The following is a 15995-nucleotide window of genomic DNA, read 5'->3' as shown; positions in this document are numbered from 1 at the left end:
CCCTCAAAGAAAATTGTGTGCATCACTTTAGATTTAATTGTTGTCACTCCTGGGAATATATCCCAGAGAGGCAAAAAAGTATAGTCGAAGTGACATCTGCACTTGTTTGTTCAGTGCAGCACTGGTTACAATAGCCAGCATCTGGAAAAAACCTGAGTGCCCGAGAACAGATGACTGGTTAAAGAAACTTTGGTACATCTACACATTGAAGTACTATGTAGCTGTTAGAGAAGATGAAGTCATGAAATTTACATACAAGTGGTACGACAAGGAAAGTATCATGATAAGTGAAATGAGTCAGAAAGAGAGGGACAGACATTGAAAGATTGCATTCATCCGGGGAATATAAAGTAACAAAATAGGAGACTAACACCCAAGAATAGCCGAGACATATACCAGGAGTTTTACTCCATGGCTTGGAGGCCAGCCGCACATATGAAGGGAAAAGGAAGCTCAGATAGAGAAGGAAGCACCACATAAAAGGTGTTGGGAGGATCCTCCCAGGATTAGCGATACATTCTGAAAGTGGACTATAGTCTGAACATGATTGCCACTCAATACAAACTACAGCACCTAAAAGGACAGAGAGGAGAGAGAGAGAGAGAACAAAAGGGAATGCCCTACCACAGAGGCAGGGTGAAATGGGGGGGGGGGCGTAGGAGGAATGTTGGAATCATTGGTGGTGGAGAGTGGGCACTGGTGGAGAGATGCATACTCGATCATTGTATAACGAAACCCAACCACAAAAATTTGTAAGTCTACAACGCTACCTCATCATGTTTCACTAATGAAATTTAAAAAAAAATAATAGATTTATGTGTTGTTTTATCATAATAAACCAAGGGAATAAAGGTTTGTCCTGCTGTTGGGTTCTGGATGTCAAAATTTCCTCTAGGTGCCCTCCCTCCCTCTTGACTAAAGCAGCTCTGCCCTAAATACCACTGAACCCCGTAGACGCCAACCTCTTCACACAGCACACCAACAGACATGCAGGGAAACCAGCGATGAGTCCCGTGAGGGAGACAAATCCCAGAACATGCATCTGGGTCCCAGAGAAGGACAAGGCATCTCAGGAGCATGGTCAGCTGAAAGGAGGGATTTCAGCTTTTGGGAAGAGTCAGGAATGGGAGTGTTCCCTCACCTTTCTGATTCTGAGTGTGCAGAACCCACAAGCCAAAGGGAGATGACAGAGGAGGAGTCCTGCCTTCCTGCCAGATCTGCTTCCTGCTGCCAGTGAGGCCACACCACAGAGAATGACCATAGTGCTGTGACATCCAGGACATCAGCCTTCTGTGAAGACACCAAGAGGGCCTGCAGTGCACTCTAGAGGACGAAGGGCAGATCTGCAGCTGCTCTAGAGGGGTGGATCCCTATGATCCCAGGACAGGCCTGACTGAGAGAGGACGCTGATCTGTGTCCTGTCCAGGCCCTCTACAGCTCTTTGGGTCCCTTATAGCTCAATGCTAGTGAACACAGGCCCGTGAAAGCACTGAATGTGGCTCCAGACCCGTGGCTCACCCAGCCAACAAATGGCAATTCCATATTCCAGTAGCCAAAGCAGAAGGTCCTGGGTATCATCATTGTTCTGGCTCTGTTGACATGAGAGTGTGAGTCCAGAGGCAAAGGGTAGTGAGGAGGTGACATGTGGTGCTGGTGACACCTTTTCCCGGAGGTACCTGGGTGGACACCAGAGTCTCGTGTCCTGTGCTGGAACCTCCCCTTACCCCTTTGGCCATCAGTGGCTTCTTAACCTTCCAACAGGACATGGAGAGGCCAGTAATTATCATTCATGGCCTTGGATTAAACAAAAGTTAAAGAGCATATGGTACAACCAGCAGGACAATCTGTATCTGTGGGCCGAGTATATCAGCAACCTGATGATGCCAACAGACTTCCTGATACCCCAAAATTTCTGCTGTGCCTTTGACAGGATCCCAGTAGCTTGAGTCCAAGTTTACCAAGAAATTGAATGGCCAAAAGTTTAATTTGGGAGACACACCCAGAAACCACGTCCAGCTCAGCTATACAAGCTCATTTATTGGCCTTATTTCAGTGACCCATACATGCTGAAAGAGTTCAAAAGCCACAGTTAGGGTTGACTGCGTGGAGCACTGCAAGCAAGCAGGCACGCCCTGCAGGGCATAAGCCAGTAGTTTGTATCTCTGGAAAAGATGGAAGTAAGGGCCATGATCCAGAGACACATGGAGGAATCTCCAAACTGGGAAGCTCTCTGCAGAGATGCCTCCGTACTTTAGGTTGGGCCAACTTCGCCAGGTGCCTCAGACAGGCATGGGCGTCAGTCACTGCTCCATCTGCCTCCTTAAGAACTCCAGCAGCAGCCAATTTCCAGAACCCAATGAGAAGTGCAGGTATGCGGGTTCAGTGACAGCAAACTCCAGGCCTCAAGGGATCGGGGATGGTTTGGTCCTTCTCATCCCCCTGTCTCCATGGGTCCCTAGAGGTCATGCCCACAAACTGCCTCCAGCTGCTACTTAAGCTCCTTAATGGCCATGATCCAGAAACACACAAAAAATTGTCTAAACTGAGCAACACTTGCAGAGATTTTTCCAGACCCTAGCCATCTAAAATTTTAGAATTCCAGAAGAGCCAAAGGCACAACATCTTATGCTATTCTAAGAAGCAATACAAAAGAGAGTCGGGGGAGATTTTCTGCCATAGAGACAGAGGGAGGCGTGGGATGGGTGGGTACTGGAGACCTTGGTGATGGAGATGTGACCTGGTGGAGGGTTTGGTGATTGATCATTTTATGATTGGAACTCAAACAGGAAAGCTTTATAACTGTATCTCACGGGGTTAAAAAATAATAATAAAAAATAAAATTAAATGAACATTATAAAAAAACAAAAATAATAATTTGGAGTTCATGCCAAATTCAATCAGCTTCACTAATGGCTTAATAAATAGCAGTACTCCTGAATGAAAAAAAAAAAAGAAAGAAAAGATAAAGTTGTACTTAGTAGCAATTTTATGCTTATATCTATGAAATCATATGATTTATTTTTCTTTTTTAAATTTTGTTCAATCACCATGAGATGGTTATAAGCTTTCATGTTTGGGTTACAATCACATGACGATCAAACACCCATTCCTCCACAAGTGCACATTCCCCACCACCAATATCCCCAGTATACCCCCCCTTTCCCACCCTCCCTCTGCCTCCATGGCAGACATGATTCCCCATAATCTCGCTCTACTTTTGGGCATTATGGTTTGCAATACAGACCCTGAGAGATTATCATGTTTAGTTCTTTATCTACTTTCTGCATACATCTCCCATCCTGACTGATTCCTCCAACCATCTTTTTCTTAGTGATCCCTTCTCTATTCCAGCTGCATTCTCCCCTTTGCTCATGAGGCAGGCTTCCAGCTATGGAGCAATCTATCTGTCATGTGTATGTAACGTCCTTAGGTGTCAGCCTCATGTTATGTTGTTTTATACTCCACAAATGAGTGCAGTCCTTCTATGTCTGGGAAAGAATATTTACCCAATACCCATCTGATAAGGGATTAATATCCAGGATATACAAGGCACTAGTAGAATTGTACGAGAAAAAAACCTCCAACCCCATCAAAAAATAGGGAGAAGAAATGAACAGAAGTTTCCACAAAAAAAGAAATACAAATGGCCTAAGGGCACATGAAAAAAATGCTCCAGATTGCTAGTCATTACGGAGATGCAAATCAAAACAACAATGAGATATCATCTCACACCACAGATACTGGCACATATGTAAAAGAACAAAAGCAACCAGTGCTGGCATGAGGAAAAAGAGACACTCTTTCACTATTGGTGGAAATGTCCATTAGTCCATCCTTTCTGGAAAACAATATGGACCGTCCTTCAAAAACTAGAAATTGAGCTTCCATATGACCCCGTAATACCACTTCTGGAAATATATCCCGAGAATGCAAAAAAGCACAGTAGAAATAACATTTATACCTATATGTTCATTGCAGCACTGTTCACAATAGCCAAAATCTGCAAACAACCCAAGTGCCCTAGAGCAGATGACTTGTTAATGAAACTTTGGTACATCTACACAATGGAATACTATGCAGCTGTCAGAAGAGATGAAGTCATGAACTTTGCTTATAAATGGATAGACATGGAGAGTATCATGCTAAGTGAAATGAGTCAGAGAGGGGCAGACATACGCTATATTTTTATTACAAAATCTGGATCCATGGACTCATTAAATGCAAAATAAAACCATTAATCTGAAGGACCAAGAGTTGTTTGAAAAATAATTGTGGACAAGGACTAGAACTCTGTTGAAGAGCTCAGGCCTAGTACATGCCCACCTTAATCCTTGCTCCACAAAAGCCCTATATAATCTCTCTTCTTCTTTTCTTTTCTTTGGGTCACACCTGACGATGCACAGGGGTTACTCCTGGCTCTGTACTCAGGAATTACTCCTGGCAGTGCTCAGGGGACCATATGGGATGCTGGGAATCAAACCCAGGGTGGCCGAGTGCAAGGCAAGTACCCTACCTGCTGTGCTATTGCTCCAGTCCCTGTATAATCCCTTTTAAAATAAAAATAAAAGTTTTTCAAGCTGGAGCTGGAGTGATAGTATAGCAGCTAGGGTGCTTACTTGGAACTTGGCCACCGCAGGTTCAAGTCTATGTACCACAGACAGTCAGCTGAGCTCTGCCCAGATTATTCCTGAGAACAGAACCAAGCCATTTCTGAGTACTACCAGGTAGAGCCCCCAAAACAAAACAAATGAACAAAAGTGGGCAACACATGGAAAGATACTTCCAGAAAAAACTCACAGATGACTTACAAACATAAGGGAAAATGCTGGCTATCACTCATTATTACAGAAATGTACCTGAAACCCACAATGAGATGCATACCAGGCTGGTGAGAATCCCTATGTCAGGATGATCAGAAACAGTTACTATTGGAGAGGATATGGAGAAAAGCATCCTGGTATTTGGTTAACAGGAATGTAAGTTCATACAAATTCCATGGAGAACAATATGGACTTCTTGTAAAAATACAAATAGTCATACCATGTTGTTCTACATGTCTCTATAAGGAATTTATCCAAAGGACAGAAATATGCTAATTACATAAGATATTTGCATTCCTATGTTCATAAAAGTGTTAGTCACAAAAGTCAAAACAAGGAACTGGAAAGTTGGTTCACAGTTGGTCCTCAGTTTACCTGAGGACAAGAGGTGGGCTCAGGATGCAGGGGAAAGCAAATGGGTAGGATAAGTCTCTGGGACATTGATGGAAGGAAGTGAGAACTCTGGTGGCGTGTGTGAAATTAGAAAAATTTATTCATGAAAGTATTGTTAACAGTATTATAAATCATGGTACTTGAATTTAAAGGGTGGGGAGGGACATGGAATTAACTTAACTCTCCATGTATGGATGCCTGGATAAAGAAGCTATGATGTACACACATACTCATGGAATATTACATGGACATTAAAAAGATGAAAGACCCCAACTTCAATCCCAGCACCAGATGTCTCTCCACAACCCTGAGTGGTAAAAAAGGTAAAGGCCCTCCCGTTGATCGTCGATTTGCTCGAGCGGGCCCAGTAACGTCTCCATTGGAGACTTTGTTGTTACTGTGTTTGGCATATTGAATACTCTCGGTAGCTTGCCGGGCTCTCCGAGAGGGGCGGAGGAATCGAACTCGGATCAGTCATGTTGGCCGCTTGTAAGGCGTACGCCCTACCCGCTGTGCTATCGCTCCAGCCCAACCCTGAGTGAGTCCCTAAATTTTTTTTAAATCCTGGGTTAAAGCTATAGTACAGCAGGTAGGATTCTTGCCTTGGACTTGGCACCACATTTGGTCACCTGAGCCCTACCAAGATGGTTCTACTGGAAGTGATGATGCTGGGAAAATAAATCAGAAAATAAAAAACAATTTCAAGACTTTTTACTCCCGTGTGGAATATGAGTAATGAATAATGAATGCAAAGAAACTGGAAGAAGGAAGGAAGGAAGGAAGGAAGGAAGGAAGGAAGGAAGGAAGGAAGGAAGGGTAAAGAAGAGAGGGAGGGAGGGAAGGAAGGAGGGATGGAGGGAGGGAGGGAGGGAGAGAGGGACGGAGGGAGGGAGGGAGGCAGGGAGGGAGAGAGGGACGGAGGGAGGGAGGGAGGCAACTAAGTCCCAGATTCGGTGAAAACTATTGTGGCTAGAGAGGGACAAGGGAGCCTGGGAGGCTGGAAGAGGGGTCTTCCCATTGCTGCGAGGACCCTGGAACACCTGTGATGGGGCTGGAGAATGCTCCTTAGAGAGGTATCATCTAAGAGCCCGGAAGTCTATAATGATGCAAACTAATGACAAGTCCACTTTGAAAATGAATTAATTTAAATATTAAAAGTAATTATGATTAGCGTCCCAAAATGTCCCAAGGCAGAAAATAGAAAAGCTGTCTTCTTTCAAGATTTTTGTTGTTGTTTTTAGGCCAAAGGCAGCTGTGAGACAGTATGAGAATGCTATTTGAGTCTCCCAAAGAGGAATCTACAGAGCTATGCTTGGAGTATCACGCTTCACTCAAATAAGAGAAAGAATCCGGAGTTCTGACCTCCGTCGACGGTCAAGAATCATGGACACTGTGTCGTTTGCCAAGGTGTCGAAAATCAGATGGGCTGGACACATAATGAGATTTGAAGATGACCGCTGGACTAGAGCCATTACTGACTGGATTCCATGGGATATCAAAAGACCACATGGCCGCCCACCTACAAGATGGTCAGACTTTTTTGTCAAGACCCTGAACAACCGATTTGAGGCTCGTCATGTTCCTAGAACGAACAGACACCATTGGGCTACACTAGCACGCGACAGGGACAAATGGAGACGTTACTGGCGCCCGCTCGAGCAAATCGATGAGTAATGGGAAGTCAAGTGATCAAATGTGATTTAGTGATAAAACAAGAATTAGAACAAAATGAAGTCTCTTATGTCAAGACCCAGCTCATCAAACCAAATTTGATTTCCATACACATTGGCCTTCGCAGAAATGGACCTCAAGTCAGTTCCTCAGGAGCTTCCCATCAGCAGAGTAAGCTAATCTTTCCAAAGCTCCAGCCATCCCATAAAGAAAGGAACCTCATAATCAAACCTGTTTCCTGCTTCACACATGGCCTGGTCTCATATCCCTTCTGGCTATTAAATTCATTTCATACAACCCAGACTTCTTTCTCTCTGCTAGAGTTGGTACTATCTGACTTGTACAGAGTTTACCCAAATAAACCCTTAAAATCAGTACAGTGACCCCGTTTATCTTTTTTTAATTGATTTTTGGGGGCATACCAGGCAGTGCTCAGGGACTACTCCTGGCTCTGTTCTCAGAAATTACTACAAGCAGTGCTCAATAAATCATATGAGGTACCGGCAATCAACCCCAGGACTGGCATGGGCAAAACAGGCACCTTACCCATTGCACCATCTTTCTAACCCCCAGTTTCTCTTTTAACAAAATGATGAACCACAATGCAGGAGAGAGAGGACCTGTTTGTTTGTGATGAAGGGTCCTCCCAAGACATGGGGTCAGCAAAGCGTCTCCTGGGGGTATTCTGGTGTTTCCTGTTCTGGTTCTTTGAAAGTTGGATATTCAGTTGCATGCGCATGCTCTACTTTGCAGGGCAGCAGTCCCAGGATGTCAACCTACTATATGTTTTATAGGTATCAGGGTTGCTGAGAATGGTCCGACCTGCACAGGCACAGTATGGAATAAGCCTTTACTCCCTGAGAGAAAATACAGAGCAAGGCTAGGGTCAATAGGACAAGATGGTCAATGCCATCGTCCCCCTCTCTGAACCAACCCACATTCAGTGCGTTGTATCTTGGAATGTCACCATCCTTCATCCCAGAAGGTGATCTCAGCAACCTCCTGCTCACACTGCCAGAAAGCACCACCATGGTCTCCTCCAGGAACAAGCAGAAGAGTGAGGATGGTGGGAATCGTGCTAAACACTCCTGGACTGGACAAGGAGCTCGCACTGAGGATGCCTGGCTGCCAGCACTCAGCTCCAGTCAGGAAGCACGTCAGCCCCCATCCACTTTTAGCTGTCAGGGCTACCAGGGGTTCAAGAACAGCATTTACCAGCCTGTCTCTTCCCAGCAGGAGAAGCAGCTGATGTGAGGAAACATGTACCCGTTCTTTGAACACCAGCCTAGGCCTGGAACCTTCTTGTTCCAAGGTATCTCTCCCATGAGGCACTGCCATGGTTTCCCGTGGAATCTTTAAGAATCACCATCTCTGCAAAAAAAAAAATAAAAGACCCCTTTTCACCGATAGGCACCATGCATGGAACAGATTTTCTAATAATTCAGGGCACAGACACAGCAAAAGGAAAGGGCTAAGAGGGGAAGTTGAGGGGCTGGAGTGATAGCACAGCCGGTAGGGCATTTGCCTTGCATGCAGTCGACCTGGGTTTGATTCCCAGCATCCCATGTGGTCCCCTGAGAACCACCAGGAGTAACTCCTAGTGCAGAGCCCGGAGTAACCCCTGTGCATCGCCGGGTGTGACCCAAAAAGTAAAAAAAAAAAAAGAGGGGGATGTTAAAAGAACCAGAAGAAAATATCCAATGAGGAGGAGCAGATCTGAGAAAGCAGGAGTGACTTCAGTAACTGAGGAGAACATCAGAGCATCCCTGTGCTGACCCTAACCCCTAAGGTGGTGAGGGATGGAAATGTCACCATTGACTAAATTATCCAGAAGCACCTTGATTGAGAAAATTGGCCAAGTTTTTTACAATTCAGCAAAGGGGAAACCACAAGTTCAAGGTTGACACATCTTCCTATTCCATGAGGAATCACACAACTTTTTACGTGTTAGGGACTTTGCACGCCAGGTAGCTGCTTGAAGGGTTACCTTGAGAATGTGTTTTTTGTGCACATGAAAGCCACCAACTCCTGGGGGAAAGCTCTGCCTTAAGGAATTCAATGAGTCTTTTGAGGAAAGTTCCTTCAAAGAATTTTGACCTTTATTTCACTATCCTTTGGGCCGTTGGGACAGATTCCAGTCATTTTTAACCACTACTTACTGTATCTTTCCCAATCTTTTGAGACCTTTTTTGGAAGCCTGTGTTGTCTGTAATCTAAGCAGATAATAACACTCTAAATCTGCCTGTGACTTTCTGACCTTCCTCTTCTTATAAAAGCAAGACAGTTGGGGTCCAAGAGAATCAGAGAACAGCGTGCCGGAGCCTGGGACCTACTGGAGCTAGGAAGATGAAGTGCTTTGCAGATGCCCTCCTTGTCCTCTTGCTCGCTGTGGTTGATCTCGGGATCCAGGCCCCAATCACCCAGGGTGAGTTCAGAGACCTTCTCAAGGATGGCCATGTCTATGGTCACTCCTGCTTGGGAGGAGAAAAAGAGGGACACCTTGGTCCTCCATGACTGTCCCTGCTCTAGATGTGGGTGTGATTTGGCACTTGACTAAGGGCATCAGCAGGGCCCCAGAAGTGGCTCAGTGCCTTCAAGGCCTCTCCTGGCAAGCCAAGGTTTGAATTGAAACCCTAATGGCACTCACTCGGATGATCCTAACAGCTCTTCTGTCAGGAGCCCAGGAAGAAGGGGGCTGGGGAGATGATGCAGAGACTTAGAAAATGTCCAGGGCAAGCAAGAGGTCTTGAGTTTGTTCCTGATGTTCTGTATGTCACTTGGTGATTTACACACACACACACACACACACACACACAAACACACATCCCGATGTGGGGTCCTAGGTAAAATAACAAATTAATATAATGAATGAATAAAAATAGCCATAAAAGAGAATAGACCTGTTTCTGTATCTGTATCTCTCTCTCTCTCTCTCTCTCTCTCTCTCTCTCTCTCTCTCTCTATCTCCTCCAACATAGGGAAACTATTGGCTTCTTTTCATGGCCTAAATTATTTAGTAGCTTTTCTTAACAGATGTAGTATCACTAAGTGATACGTCACTTAATTGTTTATTAAAGTAAATTGAAATTTTGGAGAAAGACAGAGAATTCTACAGTGTTAGAAAGAACATATGCTAGCTAGTGAAAAATGATCATTTGGTAGGGGAAATAGGACAAGCCAGAAAAGTGACTCCCCAAACCACCTACATGTTCCAGGTGTGTGTTCAATAGATATTAACAAGTATGTATTTAAAAATATACTCGCAGAGCTTAGGTACAAGCAGATGCTGTTTCAAGCATCCTGTGTGCATGAACACATTGCGTTGTGCTAAATCTGTTGGATGCATTATTCACAGCCATCCCAGCTTCACTTTTTCTACCATAATTTTCAGTGTGCTCTTATGGAAAGGCATGTCCTTAAACTTTTTATTTTGCAAATTCTACCCATACTACATGAAACTACATAAGAAATGAATAGAAAGTTTTTTGCTTTATTGATATAACCCAGGTCCTAAATTTCTAAACCAAGGTTTTGGTGCCAGATACATTTTGGAATGCAGATTTTCTCATGTTTTCAAAAGAGAATACTATAGAACACAGTGATTCCACTTCCAAATATCTACCCAAGCGAACAGAAAGCAGATCACAGGTATTGATAAGTGTGGTAATTGCAGAATTGGTCATCACAGTCAAAAGGTGAGAGAAGTCGAAGAGCCTCTGAGCAAAACAAGTGATGCTTGTTTTTGAAATGGATGTAGACAGATACAGCAGACTGTTTCTCAGTCTTTAAGAGTAATAAAATGCTGACACACGCTGCAGCTTTGAAGGTGTAGAGGAGACTGACAGAAGCCAGTGAGCCAGGGGGACACTGGGTGGGGACACTGGGACTCTGCCTCTCTGACATCTCGCTACCCTCCTTATCTCTGTCGCACCTGAGACCCACAACCATGACTCAACCTGAGGCTCAACCCGAGATCTATGGTCAACAAGGAACTGTGACATGGATCTGAGCAGCTCTGCAGGGACCAATAGAGGCTGGTTTTTAATTTTTAATGATTTACTTATTTATTTATTTTTGCTTTTTGGGTCACACCTGGCGATGCACAGGGGTTACTCCTAGCTCATGCACTCAAGAATTACTCCTGGTAGTGCTCAGGGGACCATACATTTTGCTGGGAATTGAATCCGGGTAGGCTAGTGCAAGGCAAATGCCCTACCTGCTGTGCTATGTATGGCTCCAGTCCAAGACCCTGGTCTTTAACTTAGCAATGCCAGAGCCATAGTAGATTAGGGAGGTTGCTTGACTTGCAAGCAGCCCATCTGGATTGATCCCAAGCATTCTATATTGTCCACGAATGGGAGTGCTCCCTGAGAGCAGAGCCAGGAGTCAATCCTGAGATCACAGACTGTGGCTCAAAAAACTAAAGTCAATAAAATAAGATTCATGCTTTGATTCTGCCAGGGGATGCTGGGCTGCCGAGCTGGGCGGGAAAATCATCCCTGAGTCAGTTCTCCCAGGGATCACGTCACCAACCGGCTTCTATGACGAATCCCCCCCCCCACTTCCGTCTTCCGCCCAGGGTGGAGAATGCAGGTCAAAAGACCGAACTAGCAGCTGAGTTTCCGGCTGGAGTGATAGAATGGCGGGGAGGCGCTTGCCTTGCAAGTGGCTGTTCCTGGGTTCGGTCCCCGCTACCACGTACTTCAAGTGAGCACTCTCTGGTATTCACTGGAAATTGGAGCATTGAAATTGAATATATATTGAAGACTGTCTTGAGTTGAACCGTTGAGATTGCCTTGAAGATTCAAATTGCCTTGATCTCATTGAGAGGGACTCTCAAATGAGCAAGGATCATGTTTTCTTGATTGTTTTGTTCCCCCCCCCCCCCCCCCTTTGGAGATCTTAATATCGGTGAGACAACTCTCACCTGTTTTCATCTGAACAAAGGGCAGTTCCAGGAAGGAACTCAGTCTGATTGAAAACAGGACGCAAAAAGGGGGGGGGGGGGGGAAGAAATGGTTAAGAGAGCTTTAAGATTTAAAATTTCATTTTTAAGGGAGTTTGGATAGAGAAGGACCACCTTGACAAGGATAGTTGGAAATGATCACTGGATAAGAACTGCATGCTGAAAATAGATAAAGCAACAAACATGAGAATATCTCTGTACCTGTATTGCAAATCATATTGCCAAAAAGGAGAGAGGGAGAGAGGGAGAGAGGGGGAGAGAGAGAGAGAGAAAGAGAGACAGAGAGAGAGAGAGAGAGAGAGAGAGAGAGAGAGAGAGAGAGAGAGAGAGAGAGAGAGAAAAGTGTCTGCCACAGCGATAGGCTTGGAGGGAGGGTGACGGGAAGGAAACTGGGGTCATTGGTAGTGGGAAATGTCCACTGGTGGAGGGACAGGTGTTGGAACACTGTATGACTGAAGCCAAACCAGAAACAGTTTTAGAACTCTGTACCTCGTGTTGGTTTAATTTTTAAAATAAATAATTGTTTAAAATAATAATAAATAATTTTTAAGTAAAATAAAATGGAGGTATAGATACACAGTGTCTCAGACTTATAAAGAAAAAAATGCTGAGCACTGAGGCTATTGGGGTTGCTGACAGAAGCCAGTGAGTCAGGGGGCACTGGGTGGAGACACTGAGACTCTGTGTCTCTGTCATCTCTCTCACCCTCTTGTCTGTCTCCCAACTAGGACCCACGAACAGATGGTAAAGGAGAAACTGACATAAACAAATTAATCGATGCTTGTTTTTAAAATAATGGGGGCGGGTGCTGAAGAGATAGCACAGTGAGTAGGGCTGCTAATCTGAGTTAAATTCCCAGTATCCCATATGATCCCCCAAGCACCGCCAAGTATAATTCCTGAGTACAGTCAGGCATAACCATTGAGCATCACTGGGTGTGACCCCAAAGCCAAAAGAAAAAAAAAGGGAAAAAATGAAGTAATGGGGTAGGAGCAATAGTACTGAGGTAGGGCACTCACCATGGGACATAGCTGATCTGAATTCAATCCCCAGCACCCCATGTGGTCCCCAAACTTGCCAGGACTGATCCCTGTGTACAGAGACAGGAATAAGTACTGAATATCAACCAGGTATGTCCCCTCTCCAAAACCTTTTTTAAAATCAAATACAATTAAAAAAGATATAGACCCATCACTTTTCAGTCCTAAAAAGGAAGAATAGCATTGAGGATGTTGGGGTAACTGACCTTAGCCAGTGCTGTGCCTCTTGATCATCTCTCTTCCCTCCTTCTCTGTCTCCCATAGGACCCACAAACATGACTGCGCCTCAGATTGAACCTCTGACCCATGGTAAAGGAGAAACTGTGGTCTAGAACTGAATCTTTCTGGACAAATAAATGGATGCTTGTTTTGAAAGTAATGGGGCTGGAGGCTGGAGAGATAGTACAATGGGTGGGGTGCTTGCCTTGTCTACTGACAATGTGGGTTCAATTTCCCGTATCACAAAGGGTCCCCTAAGCACCGCCACATGTAATTTCTGAGTGCAGGGCCAAGAGGAACCCCTGAGCTTTGCTGGGTGTGGTCCCAAACCACAAAAATGTATAAAAATTTCAAAATTAAGTAATGGGGTCAAAATGATAGTAGGGCGGGTAAGGTTCTCACCTTACATGTGGTTGGCCCAGGTTGAACCCCTAGTATCCAATATGGTCCTAAATCTGCCAGGAATGATCCCTGCGCCCAGATCAAGAGAAAGCCCTGAACACCACTGGAAGTGTAAAAAATAAATAAATAAATAATATGATACAATATAATAGAATAGAATAGAATAGAAAGTGAGATGGAGATAAGTTTTTCATCCTTAACAAAGGAAGAAAACTCTGACACACCACAACATTGAAGGTGTTGGGGTAACTGACATTAATCCATGAGTAAGGAGGAAGCTGGGTGGAGACCCCTTGACTCCTCCTCTCTGTCATCTCTCTCCACTCCTTGTCTCCCAAATAGGACCCCCACAAAAGACTACGACTGAGGCCAGACCCGAGACAAAAGGTAAAGGGGGAATGTGTCCTAGATCTAACCACCTTTGAACTAATAAAAGGATGTGTGTTTTTAAAGTAATGGGGCCTGAGCTGGAAAGATAGTACAGCAGACTGGTTATTTGCCTTGCACACATCTGACCCACGATTAATCCCCAACATCCCACTTGATCCTCCAAGCACTCCAGGAGTAATTCCTGAGTGCAGAGCCACGAGTAACCCCAGAGTCTCACTGAGTGTGGCCCAAAAAATGAAAAATTTAAATTAAAATATTAAGTAATAGGGACAGAGCAATAGTAGTGCAGCGCAGAGGATGATTATCTGGCATACCACTGACTCTGGTTCGATCCCTGGCATCCAATATGGTCCCCCAAACATGCCAGAAGTGATCTCCAAGTTCAGACCAAGAGTAAGCCTGAACGCCACAGGCTGTGGCCCAAAACACTAAAATAAATTATTAAGTAAATTTCATGAAGTGAAGATATGGACATATACTTTCCCAGCTTTTTTGTAAAAAAGGAAGTAACTGCTAACACACAGCACACCACTGCGGCTGTTGGAGAAGTGACACAGTGACACAGTGACTCAGGGGGATGCTGGGTGGACATACTGAGACTCCGTACCCCTCTCTCTCTCCCCTCCTTTCTCTCGCTCACATAGTACCCACAAATATCACCATATCTGAAGTTGAACACCTGATAGTCGGTAAAGGGAGAACAACGCCTAGATTGGAGCATCTCTTAACAAATAAACGGACGCTTGTGTTTAAAGTCACGGGACAAGGGCTGGAGAGATAGTGCAACAGGTGGGAGGGCGCTTGACTTGCACATGGAAAACGCAGTTTGATTCCCAGCATCGTATCTGGTTCCCCAATCAACACCAGGTATAAGTTCTGCATGCAGAATCAGGAATAACTCCTGAACATGCCAGGTGTCACCTCAGCTCCCAAAAATTAAGTAATAAAACTAGAGCAAAATGAGTTTTGGTAAAACACTCATCTTGCATGTGGCTGACCCGGGTTCGATCCCTAGCACCCCATAAGGACCCCAACATGCCAGGAGTGATCCCTGAGTCCAGAGCTACAAGTAAGCCCTGAACATCCCAGGCTCTGGCCCCAAAGGCTATAGTAATAAAATAAAATAAGATGTAGTTGCACAGTTATCAGCCTTAGAAAGGGAAAAATTGCTAGGACACATGACAGCATTGAAGTTGCTGGTTAAGTGATATGAGCCAGTGAGTCAAGGGGACGCTGCGTGGACACAAGGAGACTGTGCCTCTCTGTCATCTCTCTCCCCTCCTTACCTGTCACCTACATAGGACCCATAGGACCCACGAAGAACTCTACGACTCATGCTGGACCCGTAGTATACGGTAAAGCAGGAGTGTGGCCCAGAGCTGAGCATCTCTGAACAATGCATGATGCTTGTTTTCGAAGTAACGGGGCTGTGGGTCGGTCAGAAAGCATAACAGATAGAGCACTTGCCTTGTACACAGCCCGAGCCTGGTTGGATCCCCAGGATTACATATGATCCTCTGAGCACCAGGTGTAATTCCTGAGTGCAGAGCCAGAAGTATCCTCTAAGTATCACTGGGTGTGGCCAAAATAAAAGGAAAAAAAGTTTTTTTAAGTAAAGCAATGAGGCTGGAGTAGTAGGTTGCTCCCCTTGCATACGGTTGACCCAGGTTCAGTTCGTTGCATACAGTTGACCCGGATTCAGTTCCTGGCATGGCATAGGGTCCCCAAACCTGCCAGGAGTAACCACTGAGCACCACTGCGTGTGACACAAACACCACAAATAAATAAATAAATAAAATAATGTAAATCCACAGCTTCTCAGTCTTAAAAAGGAAAAAAAACTGCTGACACGGATCACAGCACTTAGGCTGTTGGGGTAAGTGACCTAAGCCAGTGAGACAGGGGGATGCTGGGTGGACACCCTGAAACTCTGTGCCTCTCTCATCTCTCTCCCCTCTTTGTCTCTCTCCCACATAGAACTCAAGGGCAGTTATCTGGTTTTGGCTCGACCCATGAAACTATAGGAGAAATTTGTGACCTAGAGCTGAACGACTCTGAACGAATGAATGAATGTTTGCTTTTAAAGTAATGGGG

This window comes from Sorex fumeus, unplaced genomic scaffold, assembly GCF_029834395.1.
Source record: "Sorex fumeus unplaced genomic scaffold, SorFum_2.1 ptg000063l, whole genome shotgun sequence".
In the NCBI taxonomy this organism is placed as follows: Eukaryota; Metazoa; Chordata; class Mammalia; order Eulipotyphla; family Soricidae; genus Sorex; species Sorex fumeus.
This window is presented reverse-complemented; position numbering follows the sequence as displayed.